Below are 15,671 nucleotides of genomic sequence, written 5' to 3'. Positions count from 1 at the left end.
CCTGAACACAAACATAATCACAAATGAAGAAAAGAAATGAAAAAAAATAGGTAACTTAAAATATACATCAAACAACTTAACTAAATTTGAAAACAAGCCTTACATTTTGAATTAAAAATGCAAATGTCTATTAAGTCATAACATAAAATATAACTAATACATTGAGCAACATTATACTAAACTAGCGTGTACTAGCGACTTCGTTCGCGTCTAATTCGCAAATTAATCATTTGTAATGGTGATGATAAAGCAAAGCAAGAATTTCCATTAGCATACAAACTGGATAAAATTTTCTCACATTTATGTCAGCATGAGAAAAAACAATATGGCGATATTATTATATAACTTGGTAATATTTGAGAGGTAGTTTCATCTCGTTGGAATTTGACTTTCGAAAAATCCGTTTGCCAAAAATAAGCTTTTTACGTCAAGCAGTTTAAGCAGAATTCGTGGTTAAGAAATTACCTAACATTTTGAAACACCCTGTATGATTTTTTAAAAAATTTCAAAATATGTTAAAAAACAAAATAAATTATGCGTTTCCAAGCGTTTTCCCGAAATACTAACTGTTTTTTAAATAACAAATATTGTAATATTTGAGGGGCGTTTTCACCCTCTTGGAATTTGAGATTCGAGAAACCCCTTCTTATCCCACAGTCAATCCGTTTGCCAAAAACCAGCTTTAAACGTCAAGCAGTTTAAGCAGAATCGTGATTACTCAATGGTCATATTTTATGAAACACTCTGTATAAATTTTTAAAAAATCTTAAAATATGTAAAACAACAAAATAAAATATACGTGTTTAAGAGTTTTTGCGAAAAACTCACAGGTTTTTAAATAAAAAGTATTCTAATATTTGAGGGGCGGTTTCACCCCCTTTGAATTCGAGTTTCGAAAAATCCCTTCTTATCGAACTTCTGCACCCTAAAGTCAATCTGTTTTCCAAAAATCAGCTTTTTACGTCAAGCGCTTTAAGCAGGATCGTGATTAGTCAATGCCCAGATTTTTCGAAACATCCTGTATATATTTTTAAAAAATCTTAAAATATGTAAAAAAAAACAAAATAAAATATACGTGTTTAAGCGTTTTTTCGGAAACTTGACCGTTTTTTAAATCAAAAATATTGTAATGTTTGAGGGGTGGTTTCACCCTCTTGGAACTGGAATTTCGAGAAATCCCTTCTTATCGAACCTCTACACCCTAGAATCAACTTGTATGCCAAAATTGAGCTTCTTACGTTGAGTGGTTTGAGCATGAACATACTAGTTTTTCGTTTTCCTGTTATTACCGATTCTGAACCGTCCTAGAACTGTGATGCGTATGCGCAGAAGAAAATATGAAGACATTATTTCATTTGCGCATGCGCTGCAGAGTTCTAGGACGGTTCAGAATCGGTAATAACAGGAAAACGAAAAAGCTAGTATGTCAGTCACTTTTTTGTCACAGGATTTTATATATTAGTATAGATTTTGTTTTAATGGGCCGATTTTGATAATTTTTTAAGCAGTGTGTAGCCAGATTATTTCACTTTTTAGTATCATTTTCTAAATTAAAAATGAAACTCCCCATCTGTTAATTATACGAGGGAAAACAAAATGTTGATATTTTGGTTAAAGTTTGAAACCCTGTGGAGTATGGTAAAACCACAAGAAATTTAAAAATTTTATCATCTAGATACATCCTTTCTAGATGGTTTGTTTTTTGGTTCATCTCATTAGCTTTATTTTTGTTGGAAATATTCGCTTTTGAAAAAGGCACTAATTTTTTTTTCGTAATTTTTACATTAAGACCATGCATAACCATGATTTACATTGGACCTAGTCAACACATCTAGTAAGTTTTGGTCCCGAAGCAAAAGATTTGCTTCATTTAATCTTCTTCTTATAGTCCGTTAGTTAATATGTACGTTTCTTAGGTTCGTTCAATTCATTATCAATTTGAAAACCTTGCAAACGGCGGTTCCTTAGCGATAAACTTACAATAAGTCGATCATCTCGATTAGAAGTTCTCATACGAAGGTTCCTAGACGTCTAGATTGACGTCCTCATGGTTGTGGTCATCATTCAAACACCACTTAGTATACTTTATGGTATTAAGGTATTTGAACCGGAATTTTATAGCAAATTCACTCAGCTAAACAAATATAGATATATATTTGACTCCCCTGTATATCTATAAAAATATTTTTGAAAAGTGAACTACCATTAAACACATATTTTGTAAAAGGTTTGGAGTAAAAATCTCAAATAGAAATCCTGATACCAAGCTTTTGCGGAATACGGAGCCATCTTGTATGTATGCATTTGTATATGTGTGTTTATTTAAATACCAAAGTAAAAGCAACGAATTTAAATGGGTAAACTTTGTAATATATCTTATTAACAATACAATGCAAACATTTTTATAAAAACTCGTTCACAGTAAATGAATTCCGAGGTTTGTATCCCATAAGGGCTTAAAGCATTACACTATTTAGACGAGTTTGATTTTGACCGCTAGAAAGTATCAATGGACTTAAAAAAATCTCAAAAAACGCGCACGTGTTTAGGACATACATTCATATGGAAGTTTTTCTCTTTAGAATAGGTGCAAGAATTGTCCCTTTAAATATTAGCATGTCATTAAGGAACACCCTGTATATTAGAATAAGATACCAAACAATTCTATCGGTGTTTGCTGCCTGGGAAAATGTAACGAAAATCTTCACTGCCTCCTGGACTAGAGCATTTTATCAGCCCTATAATTAGAGCGCTCGTAGCGCCTATGCTATCCAAATATCATTTTGTCCATCAAACTTGCCAATACACATAGGGATTTATCTCTAGTCGGTAGCTACATCATCAAACGAACCGTATATTAATTATAAATTAACACATTCAGTCTGGCGTTTAGTTCTTACTGTTGTGTCGTCCAGACAGCAAGTATTTTTTTTTTCAGATAACCCGAATTGTTTGAGGAGTAAACGTGATCATTTAGCTCCAATTTTTATAGGCTGTGATAATTTAAAAAGGAATCTAATACTTTAGTGATTAATTAGTTATCTAATATCAAGAAAGTTCGATTCGGAAAAGTCGTTAGAGAAATTGTAATGTCGGGAAGTGAATGCCTGGTCGGTGTTGGTGTAGAAAATTTGAAAACTTCTTCGATCCCAGCTGGCGAAAGCAGTTCTTTGGCTTGTCAGTTCCTAAAAAGTAGTCATTCACAAAGGTAAAAATATTTTTTTTATTTACCTCTTCTAGTTGTATAAGTATTATAATAAGCAGAACTGCAACAAGTCAGTTTCAAAAAGACTTAAATCTTAAGAGTCCGAAAAAGTAGTAAGATAAGCGTTAGGCATTTAACATTTTATCTAAAACTGGCTAGATATTTTTATACAAATGAAGAAGGAAATTAAAGATAAAGGATTATACTATATCCGTATTGTAGCACATTTTTAGAAAACTTCCTTATTTTTAAGATTTTGATGGTCAAACACCAACAAAATATTCCTTATGTTTGGACTAAAATTTCTCGAAAATAAAGACATAATTTAAAATTCCGTTACAATACGGAAATAGACTGAAGTTTTGTGATTACAGTGATATATAATTTATATGGTCTTGTAACAAATTGCTCGCTATTTTATGGCAAATGCTGAAGCTCGGCAAATCTTAATCAAGCCTTAATCAAATCACGCGTGTTTAGAATTTTGGATGTGGCTTAACACGACAGGATCGGGCTAAGCCATGATACTCCTGAGAGCGACCCGAATAGTACGACGCGACGTAGTGATGGGCATTACGATTCTTTTTAGTCAATCAATTTCTCATATTGAATCGACTTCTAGGATTCGTTCATTTGAACGAACCACATGCACAATTTACGTTTAATAAAAACAAGAATCGTAATTAGCACTACCGGCAATAATTTGGCCGGAGAATTACTTAAGTTACTAGAAAATTAAATATACAGTTCTTTTATTTGCTTTTCAACACTTTATGACGCTAGCGTAATTGGATTGATTATTTTACAAATAATATTAAATTATCAATCCAATTCATATATACTATTTATTAAAGACTTCTTAATACCAATTTAATATTTTTAGAGCCATATTTCAATTCCGATTTAATAATACCGCATCATCCAAAAAAAATTGCATCCAGTTGGCTTGGAAATGAATATCGATCACATTGCCCATATATTTTACATATAAAATGACAGCGATTTTCATTTTATAACCATCGCTGACGCCGTTTTTTTATTATATTGAGCAGAGGCCAACAATATTTATTTGGAGTTGCATAAAAACACGATTTGGTCTTTTAGTCCGACATTTAATGGACCGAGTGAATAAAAACTAAGATTTTGCTTTTAGTATTAAGTAAAAGCTTTAGCTTGTACTAGGTAGATTTAGCTTTTGCTAATAGCATTTGCTGAAATTGAAGTGAATAACCTTTTGCTTTTACTTACTAGCAAAAGCTAGATATTTTAAGTATTTACTTAAAAATCTTATTTGGTAAATAATTATTTTAAAATATTTGATCTTCTTAAAATACGACTGTCGTGCACCGAGTCAGGCCATTGAGCATCTACGGATGTAAACAATTCTTTTCCGTTACAAGTTGCTTGCACATTTATATAGTACGTCTGCTGGATCTGTGTCTATGAAAGGAATGCGGACAAAAAACATTTAAATAAACAGCAATATATTTTATACGTCGACTTGACGAGTACGTCACCGCAAATCGCTCCGCCCACTCATTTTATTAGCCACTTGCAAATTTGTCGAATTTTTATTGATGGGACGCGTCGTCTATTTTTTACGAAAAACATCGAGAGAATATCGTTTCCCCTCTCACGGATACCCCGTAGCTACAGAACGGACAGACGTACTGTACTACACCAGCCTTTCTTATTGATATACTCGTCACCAGGTAGCGATGGCTTTATTATTGGTACATGAGTGCAATCAATCCGCACCAAAAGCACAGGGAAATCTATACAACTCTGCCCATTCGTTAATTGTCTGGACAGTCGAGTTTTCTGTAGGAAATTTTATCCAAATTCCTGCCTTTTCAACTATTTTTGGTAAAACGTGAGATATCGTTTTACATATTGGTGTTATATGAACTCCTTCGTCTTTTCCGATCCCTATTTTAAGTTCAGGATCACTTAAAAATCACAAAAATATTTGCATTTGTTTTTTTGGACCCAAAATTGCACCACCGCTATGTAGTTTCCACTTTTGGCTTCAAAAAATGGATAGCTATCCACTCAACATTTTTTTCACTAAATCTATACAGACCGTGGTATTCTTCGGCACGACTTTCTTTTCTTTAAGGATAAAACTTTACCGTTCTTATATTCATAAAAGCAGCCATTTCTGCCAAACTGTTTAACAATACTAAACAATACTACTTCTAAGCCAGGGTTTAACAAGCTTGCAAAAATGTAAGCCTTTCCTTAATATTCTTAGCAATTGCTTACTTTTATCCACACCATTTTTAGACAATGCAAAAAACTTTAGCTTTTGCTAATTGCATTTTTAGTAAAAGCTAATACTTTTTTTATTCACTGCAAACTAAGCATTTGCTAGGAAAATGTAAGTTTTAGCTTTTACTAAATGTTTATTCACACTGCCCAATGGTTTATAGTCGGTAATATTATTTTTTAACAAAAACATTAACGTAAAAATTAAATACCTTACAGATACTCCCATACTAAGCACAAATAAGTTTTTTTCTTGTAAATAACATTCTTATCGTTTGCATTTTATGCCCATGATGTTTGTTTAGGGCTTTTGTTCAACTTTAAATATTGTTGCCTGACTCTATGCCTATATCAACGCCGCGCCGTAAAAACGAACGATCGCATTGTGATCTGATTCAATTCTCACGATTCTTTTTTACGGTTCATCGTTCAAATCTTATGGATCCGTGCTGGCCACGATTCAGTTGAACAAACCGTATTGTAAGCAATGAATCAATTCTCAAGACTCTTTGAACGAACGATCGCATTGTGATCCGATTCAATTCTAACGATTCTTTTTTACGGCTCATCGTTCAAATGTTATGGATCCGTGCTGGCCACGATTCAATTGAACGAACCGTATTGTAAGAAGTGAATATAATCACATGATTCATTTTTAATACTCGTAATTAAAAAAGTTATTATTAAATGAACGACTCGTTCAATCTTTGCTCACCTCTATATATTCTTTTGGGTTACATAACGAAATCTGAAATTGTATTGAGTATTGTTTTTTAGGGTTCCGTACCCAAAGGGTAAAAACGGGAACTCTATTACTAAGACTTCGCTATCCATCTGTCACAAAGGTCTATTATGAATCGTTATAGCTAGACAGTTGAAATTTTCACAGATAATGTATCTATGTTGCCGCTATAAGAACAAATACTAAAAATAGAATTAAATAAATGTTAATAAATAAAAAAGTACTTTCACTAAACATTATCTTTTAAGTAAGAATTTTACATAGAATCTTTCAAGTCCCCGGTGGCCGCGTGGTTAGAGAGTTAGGACTTTACGCTGCTATCACGTTGGAGCCGTAGTAAGGCAGATTCGAATCCTAGTCAAGACGACTTTTTTTTAAGCGTTTTTTTTTAAATTTTTACATATTTTTACATATTTATTTTTACTTTTTACATATTTATTATTGATTAATACATATTTTAGTAATGTGTTTCTTCATTTTTTTTTAAATTACTTTTAGGCGCATACAAAATTTAGCTAAATCGGAAAAAAGGTTTATAATAATATAGTGTCTAACGTTGTATAGATAATGAATGGTACGGAACCCTTCGTGCGCGAGTCCGACTCGCACTTCACCAATTTTTTTATCTAGGTGATTGTAATTGTGATTGGTTATTTAGGTGATTGAGTTACACGAACATGTAGAATGAATAGCGGTAACACATGTTAACCGAATGAGATTGAGACGGTATGGCAACGGAATTCAGACGTTAATCACATCGGGATATATTCTAATTTTAATTTAAACTCTGTAATGATAATTTAAAAATATCATAAAACATAACGTGGGTATTGATAAGGCTTAATAATTATTTTGTTGTTAAATTTAGATCACATGGGGTTATCTATTTTAAGGACACGTTTGACATTTCTTTTTCGATATTACATAATTAGAAAAATGTGGGTGTGAACTTAAATTATCGTTAAAGTTACGCAATCGTTTATAAATTATTTTAATGCAATCTAATATATAAACACTATATAATATGTTTGTATTGATTGGCAATTTTTGGATTTTATATTGATTGGCAGATTCTCACTATACCTTCCGTATTAGCTCCCTTCCGTTTCCTTTCCGTTTACATAAATTATTATATCATGTAAATGAATAGGACAATACACACTATCCGTTCTGTGTCCCTTCCGTTCCATATCCTTTCCTTCCATACATTTTTTTGGCGGACGGACTGAAGCGTATCGGAAACAGCGTTCTTACATTTGTACCAGCTCTGTTAAAATTTTGCTGATATTTATTTATTCTTTTACCGCCCAATTAAACCTATTACCTTTTTCAAAAGATACAAATTTTTAAAATAAAACTTTTGTAATGATATAAATTGTACCATACATACAATCAAAAATACGGAACGGATATGGCCAATATCCGTTCAATACAATATACAATATACACGTCAATACAAGAAAAAATACGGAAAGGATATGGAATGGAAACGGAAGATACAGTGAGAATCAACTTTAATTCATATTTTTATTGAAGAATGTTAGGTATTAATTATTTATATTACATATAAAGGGCGAGATTCCTTCTACTGTAAATCATCATCATAATCATCATTTTCAGCTTATTCAACCATTTCCAATTATGGCGTAGCCTCCCTCACATACTCTCTTTGTAGCTGGGTCTATTTTTGTCAATTATTGTCTATGCGGGCCCAAGTTATCCCTGCTAATTTCCTAATATCATGGTCCCATCTCAAGTTTGGTCTTCCTGTAGGTCTCTTGATTCCTCATTTTTCCTATAAAAAAGTCCATATGAAGGAGAATTTAACTGTGTTACTAAAAGCTGGCAAAGGTTTGGGTCGAGATTTCCGTATGTAAGAAGAGTACAATGCGTTTATAATGTACTGAACAAAGAGAGAACAGTAAACACGTTGCCAAACGTATGAAATAAATCGAGAAACTGTGCACATTGCTAAGGAACACCCTGTAGGATTTTTTAAAAAATTGCAAAATATGTTAAGAAACAAAATAAATTATGCAAGCGTTTTCCCGAAAGACTAACCGTTTTTTAAATAACAAATATTGTAATATTTGAGGGGCGTTTTCACCCTCTTGAAATTTGAGATTCGAGAAACCCCTCCTTATCGAACCTCTACACCCCACAGTCAATCCGTTTGCCAAAAATCACCTTTAAACGTCAAGCAGTTTAAGCAGAATCGTGATTACTCAATGGTCATATTTTATGAAACTGTGCACATAGCTAAGAGACGTGAAAGGGGATATAGCAGATTTGTCGCTGGTCGATCCAATCAATACTTCTGTCAGGACTTAAAGTTTTAGGGAAATGTGTACATCATGCTTTCAGCTTCACGATTTAATTATAATCTAATAATAATCTCGTGATACTTTATTTGTTTATTTATTAACGAGTCGTTGTAATTTTCCCTATAGCTTCAAAATTTTTAAGTGCAAGTTAGAAACACTGCCTTTTTAGTAAATATAAGTGGAATTGAGTTGGTGTTCGACATTGTTCGCGCTATTAGAACTCTGAATTCAAAAATCGATATCTCGAAATCTATTAGAAATAATTGATTGTATTTTTTTCAAAAACTTTCTTAACATTCCTACTATATTTTCTTCACAGAGAGTATGTGAAAATCTTTATAAATAAAAAAGTTACACGATTGCCGAAAATTGCCTTGCACTAAAAGTAAATGGATGGGTTTATTAAAATTTTTGTATGGAAAAAACAACCTTATCGAATTTTTCTTATTTAAATATAAGATCCGATCTTCAAAATAAAAAAAAGTTTCAATACTAAAGTGGTTTCTTAAGTTATGGCGTGTTATCTGTTAAAAAGTTGAGTTTTTAAATTATCGCGATTACTGACGTCTTGTTATACCCTAACGATATCCTTATAATTCCATTTCAGATGCTCAGAAACATATCTAATGATTTTATCTAGTTATCTTATCGAAAAAAGTGTTTTAAAAATAAGCGGTTTGCAATCGTGATTTTACTTTACTTGACAGGGAAAGGCGTACCGGCAACGCCGCAATAGCACGCCGTCGCATTTCTCTCACTCCGACTTAATAAGATCCCTATGCGATTTACTTCCACACATGTAAATACCGACCCAAGAGTAACAGTTGCCAGCACGGTATACTTTTATTAGTATTCTGTTGTTATGTTATTCAGTGTTGAATGTCACCTACTATTATAAAAAAATATGTACTTTATAGTTATTTAAATAAACTTATATAAATTAATTGTATGTTTAAAAATTAATAAATGTATTTCATGGTCAAACAAGTTATGCTAGAAACATATACAATTTAATACAAATCATCATCATCATTTTCAGCTTATTCAACCATTTCCAGTTATGGTGTAGCCTCCCTCACATACTTTCATTGTAGTTGGACCCATTGTTGTCTATTATTGGCTATGCGGGCCCAAGTGATCCCTGCTAATTTCCTAATATCATGTGCCCATCTAGGTCTCTTAATTCCTTGTGGGTACCATGCTGCAACTTTTGTGGTCCATATGTTTACCGTCGTTCTTGCTAGGGGTCCTGCCCATTGCCACTTGAGGGATTTGATTCTGTGGATGACATTTATTGCCTAAGTTTTTTGTCGTATCCACTCAGTGGCGTTGCGTGAATTTTTGCTTTAGGCATGTACTACGAGGTAATAATAATATTAAAAAGCGTGAGTCCGCAGAAGGCGGATTTTTTTCGGTACTGGGTCCAATTTTCGCCTAGAAATCGTTTAAAACCGTTAAAAAACAACCTTGTCTATGAAAATATGATTTATTTAAAACTAGCGTGTACTCGCGACTTTGTTCGCGTCGAATTAATCATTTGTAATGGTGATGATAAAGCAATACAAGAATTTCCATTATCATACAAACTGGATAAAATTTTCTTACATTTATGTCAGCATGAGAAAAAACAATATGGCGATATTATTATATTTTGGCAGTTACTAAATTACCCAACTTTTGGAACACCCTGTATGATTTATTAAAAATTTCAAAATATGTAAAAAACAAAATAAATTATGCGTTTTCCCGAAAGACTAACCGTTTTTAAATAACAATATTGTAATATTTATTTGGGGCGTTTTCACCCTCTTGGAATTTGAGATTCGAGAAACCCCTCCTTATCGAACCCTACACCCCACAGTCAATCCGTTTGCCAAAAATCACCTTTAAACGTCAAGCAGTTTAAGCAGAATCGTGATTACTCAATGGTCATATTTTATGAAACACCCTCTATAAATTTTTAAAAATCTTAAAATATGTAAAACAACAAAATAAAATATACGTGTTCGAGTACGTGTTTAAGAGTTTCTCCGAAAAACTCACCGGTTTTTAAAAAAAATATATTCTAATATTTGAGGGGTAGTTTCGCCCCCTTAGAATTCGGTTTCGAAAAATCCCTTCTTATCGAACCTCTACACCCTAAGGTCAATCCGTTTTCCAAAAATCAGCTTTTTACGTCAAGCGCTTTAAGCAGGATTGTGATTAATCAATGACCAGATTTTTTGAAACACCCTGTATACATTTTTAAAAAATCCTAAAATATGTAAAAAACAAAATAAAATATACGTGTTTAAGCGTTTTTTCGAAAACTTGACCGTTTTTTAAATAAAAAATATTGTAATATTTGAGGGGTGGCTTCACCCCCTTGAAACTGGAATCACACATGAGTCAGTCACTTAAGGATTTTATATATTAAAAGATATTAGTATAGATTAAACACGATTCTTCTAGTTTTTTTCACAAAAAATCCATAAAACTATTCAGAAGTCCAAAACTCGAAACTCGAAATAAAATCAACACTATTCGAAACAGAGACGCCAAAAACTTTCCCGATCTGCAACCTGCGACTAAAACAAAACAATATTATGCGAGCATGCATAATGTTGCGTGCATACATTTGCCGGGAAAGCAGCGGCCGATCCTGCCGAATCGATGTGTGGGTCAGTGACCTCGACGCGCTTAGTATACGCGTATCCTACGCGCGTATCTGTTGTGATTGAATGCACATAATAATCACATGCATGCAGTAATTTAAAATTAAGTATTTCCGTATTTTGATACCGATTATGGGATTATGTGACACAGTATATTATAATACTCCAGTTTTTAGTATGTGTTTAGTTTGATCCTTCTACCATATACGAGATGCACTTATCTACGACGAAATGGTATACAAACTTTATCGATGGCAACTTCATTGGTGTATAAGACTTTCTCACTAGGCAGCGAGTATTAACCATAAACTGTGCTCTGGATCTACAGTTAATTTTCACTCGATTTTTCCTCCACTTGACTTCAAAAGACACAAAACACACGTAATAATACAAATCAAAATGCATCATCTTCCAAAACGCAGGGTATTTAACAAAAGTTGACACAAAATTATAATCTATAATTTGGCAAGACTTTGACAAGCGTAAAAAATGACAAAAATCTAAAGGCGAGTTCATACGCATCGGTGTTCGTTTGTCGTTCATCGTTCCGTCAAACCGCGTCAAACCAATAAAATTGAAATACGATCTGTCATTTTTTAAATAAATCAATAAAACTGGTTAAAAACAGCAAGGCACGACGCATGACAGATTTATATTTAAACCCATCCATAGATAACTTAAAAATTATTAGAAACTTTTTTTAGTAATGTTGCGAGCCGGTGTGGACTCGACCTAACCTCACAATATGGCCCGCCCTCGGATGACCCTAACATCGCATAGACACCACAATGACTCACCCGATCAAATGTTTGAGAACAATCGAGTTCCACTAGAATGGACTCGTACATACGAGAACATACGAAAACCTTCTCTATGCGCCTAACGATATATGGACTATTCTAGAAACTCTTTAGCTGTGAGTATAAAAGCCGGCGGCAGTGCCCTAGAGAGGGCAGTTATAAAGATATACAGTTGACGCGCTAAAAATTCAAAATAAATTCTTAGTTATAAAATCGTTGTAAATAGTTCCTATAAGTCGTTTATCGTTATTATTTTGTAATTAGTTGTTAAAAATAATGTGTTTAAATAAATTGTACTTTCTATCCACACGGAACCGACGAAAACGTAACAATTGGTGTCAAGGGTGGCGTGTGTGATAGACAAGAAAAAATAAAAAGACCGACCATGGCTCTGAAAAAAATTGTTGAAAACTTGAAAGTGTCCGAACTCAAATGTATATTGGAAGAGAGAGAGTGCGAGACAGATGAAAGGATAAAGCATTTTGCGAAGCTAGACTGAGAGACGTTTTGGTGGAGGAAAGTGAGGATCCTGACACATTTTGCTTTGGGTTCGAAGGTGACCTTGACTCTTGCGTACAAAAAAAAATATAAGAAAATAAATTTAAATAAATTGTGTTTGTGACTTTCTATCCACACTTGACACCAATTTGAATAGTAAAATTGATTAACTTGGAAGAGAAATTTGAATGCATAAAATGACAGCGAATTCTAAAAAATTAGAAACAGTTTGAAAGATAAATTATGGAAAATTCCCAGGATTTAATTTAATATTTTAAGATAAAAATCATAGAAAATTTAAATAAAAAAAAAAAAAAAAAAAAAAAAAAACAAAATTACTTAATTTAATAAGAAAGGTTTTAAACAAAAGATTATAGAGAATTCTACGAAACTACAAGACAAAATAACGGAGATTGAGGAAGATGTAAATTTAGAAAAAATCGAATATTTTGAAAAGAACAAATAGCAAAGACAAATTCACCAAAATGTCAAGAAACATCGGAGGCACCGAAACTAGTCGGAAATAAGTATATCTCAAAGTCAGTTATTAAACCTCCACAGTTTGACAGAAAAACCGCTTGGGACAATTATTTTTGCCAGTCTGAGGCCGCTGCGAGAGCGAACGGATGGACAATCGCCGAAAAGGCTACCGCTTTGACTGTCGCACTGCGAGGAGATGCGACTGATATTCTGCAGACATTGTCACCATCGGAACAGGAAGATTATCAGCAATTGGTACGACATTTAGAAATGAGTACGGCCAAGCTCATTTGCAACATGTCAATCATTCCCAGCTAAAAAATCGCATTCAAAAGTCAAATGAGTCCTGCAGGAGTTTAAAGTCGACGTAGCCCGCCTCGTTCGCCTTGCGTACCGTGCTACGCCAGAGAATGTTAGGGAGCGGTTGGCAGTACAGGCATTCTCCGACGGCTTACGTGATAACGAGACGAGACAAGCACTTCTCCTAGCCACCCAACGCACTTGGTGAATGCTTTAGCACGTGCCCAAGAATTTGAGGCCGCGAAACAAAATTCTCGGTCTTTAGGAAGAGTACGGGCCATCGACGAATGTTCCGACGAAACCGTGGAAAGCATTGTGCGGAAAGTAATGGACCAGTACATAGGCAAGAAGGACCTATTCGTCGAATGGGGTGGCGAATCAAAGGGACACATATCGAGCAGTACCCAACAGGTTCCAACGAAAACTGCTCAAGTCGCATCGCTACAACACAAGTTCAACAGCATTTTTGGCAGTTTCGTGGATTGGAGAGTACGACCATGCTTTTGGATACCGGTTGCGACCAAACGTATCAGGCCGATTATCCTTAAAACCATCAAAAAGGATTAAAAACAAAACCAAGGCGACTACGTAAAGCTACAGGAAGCTCCGCTCTCATCCATGGAAAGGTAGATCTTAATTTTGTTATCGGAAGCACCTGTTTTAATCAGCGAGTGTTAGTAGCAGACAACGAAGATGAACTTATTCTCGGAATGGACTTCATGGACCACTAGAGGTTTTGAGCTAAAACCTCAAACAAGGAGATTTTTGAAAATAAATGAAAAGAAGGTTCTATGCATCGAAAATGTGAGGAGACGCTTCGCGTGGTGGTATCAGAAGATGTTTCGAGCCCTGAGCGCTGTGAGATATCTTTGGATGGTTGCCTAGAGGTAAAATGAATAATGGAAGTATTATTCTGTGGGAGCCAAGGAACCATGACAGCGAAATAGGACGAGGATCGCTGTTGGAAAAGCCATGCTACGAGCGAAGAAAAATGTACCGGTGAGAGTAATGAACACGAAATATTATTCTGTATCCTTGAAGAAGGGAACCCTCTTAGAGTACTGTTGTTCGGTCTCCTCAGTCAATCGAAGCGTGGAAGCCTCCAAAATTTCAACTTCAAAAATCCCGGACAAAAAATGGTGAAGGAGCTTAGTAAACGTTAAAGGATTATATCCCGAAAATAGAAGAAAAATGATCTATTTCTGTACAAAAAAAAAAAAAAAAAAAAAAAAAAAAAAAAAAAAAAAAAAAAAAAAAAAAAATTACAACATAAAATTGATACAGGATATGCACGACCAATCAAACAAAATCCGAAAAGACTTCCGCTCGCCAAAGGTGAAGAAGCTGATAAAATCCTTCGAGAAATGAAAGAAGAGGGTGTCATCGAAACATCTAACAGCCCGTGGACATCGCCAGTAGTACTAGTAAAGAAGAAAGACCTGGTACCACCAGGTTCTGTGTTCATTATCGGCAGCTCAATAATGTTTACGTAAGAAGGATATTTTTTCCCCTGCCAGAGGATTAGGACATACTCTAGACACGCTGGCGGGGTCAACGATATTTTCTACGTTAGATCTGAAGGGTGGATATTGGCAAGTCGACATGGCGCCGAAGACAGAGAGAAGACAGCGTTCTCTGTGGGCTCCGGACTGTGGAAAATTACCGTCATGCCTTTTGGAATGTGCAACGCGCCAGCTACCTTTGAAACACTAATGGAGCCTGTGTTAAAGTGACTATCCTGGACCACCTGTTTAGTGTACCTGTATGACATCATAGTGGTTGGGAAATCATCTGAAGAATTTGGAAGAAGTTTTCAAGCGAATAGGGAGCTCTGGTTTGAAACTTAGCCCAAGAAATGTCATCTGTGTCAAAAAAAGGTACACTACTTGGACCATGTAGTCTCCTCCCAAGGAGTTGCGGAAGATCCACAGAAGACCAAGACAGTGAAGAGTGGCCGATACCTAAAGATAAACATAAACTACGAAGCTTTTTGGACTATGCACATACTATCGACGCTATTTACAGGGTTTCGCCACCAACGCAAAACCATTGACCAGAACAACATTGACCGAAGGCGAGAGGCGTCTCTCTTGGGACTCAGATTCTGACGAAGCATTCCGAAAATTGAAGAAAGCCCTGACTAGTGCGCCCATACTTAGATACCCTCTTGGCAACGGAAACCTTATATTGGATACCGACGCTAGCAATGTTGCTTTAGGCGCTGTTCTGTCTCAGATCCAAGATGGTCAAGAAAAAGTCATGGGTTATTTTAGTAAGACCTTGTCAAAAACGGAAAGGAACTACTGTGAAACCAGACGAGAATTACTAGCAGTAGTTAAAGCAGTGGAAAATTTCTACAAGTATCTCTATTGAAGAAAGTTCTTGTTAAGAATCTCTCTC

The 15,671-nt window shown here is 34.6% G+C and overlaps 1 protein-coding gene across 1 annotated transcript in view; it reads left to right on the top strand.

Annotated features, from left to right (window-relative positions):
- The first annotated feature begins 2,484 nt into the window (after window positions 1-2,484).
- Window positions 2,485-15,671, top strand: part of LOC115885302 (bombyxin B-1 homolog) — a 29,706-nt gene continuing 16,519 nt past the window's right edge. Inside the window, exon 1 of the mRNA XM_030904163.1 lies at window positions 2,485-3,208. The gene's annotated coding sequence lies outside the window, so the exon portion shown is untranslated. The remainder of the gene's footprint in view (window positions 3,209-15,671) is intronic.

Source organism: Sitophilus oryzae, unplaced genomic scaffold, assembly GCF_002938485.1.
Source record: "Sitophilus oryzae breed Bouriz unplaced genomic scaffold, Soryzae_2.0 scaffold_379_pilon_pilon, whole genome shotgun sequence".
NCBI lineage: Eukaryota > Metazoa > Arthropoda > Insecta > Coleoptera > Curculionidae > Sitophilus > Sitophilus oryzae.
This window is presented reverse-complemented; position numbering and strand designations above follow the sequence as displayed.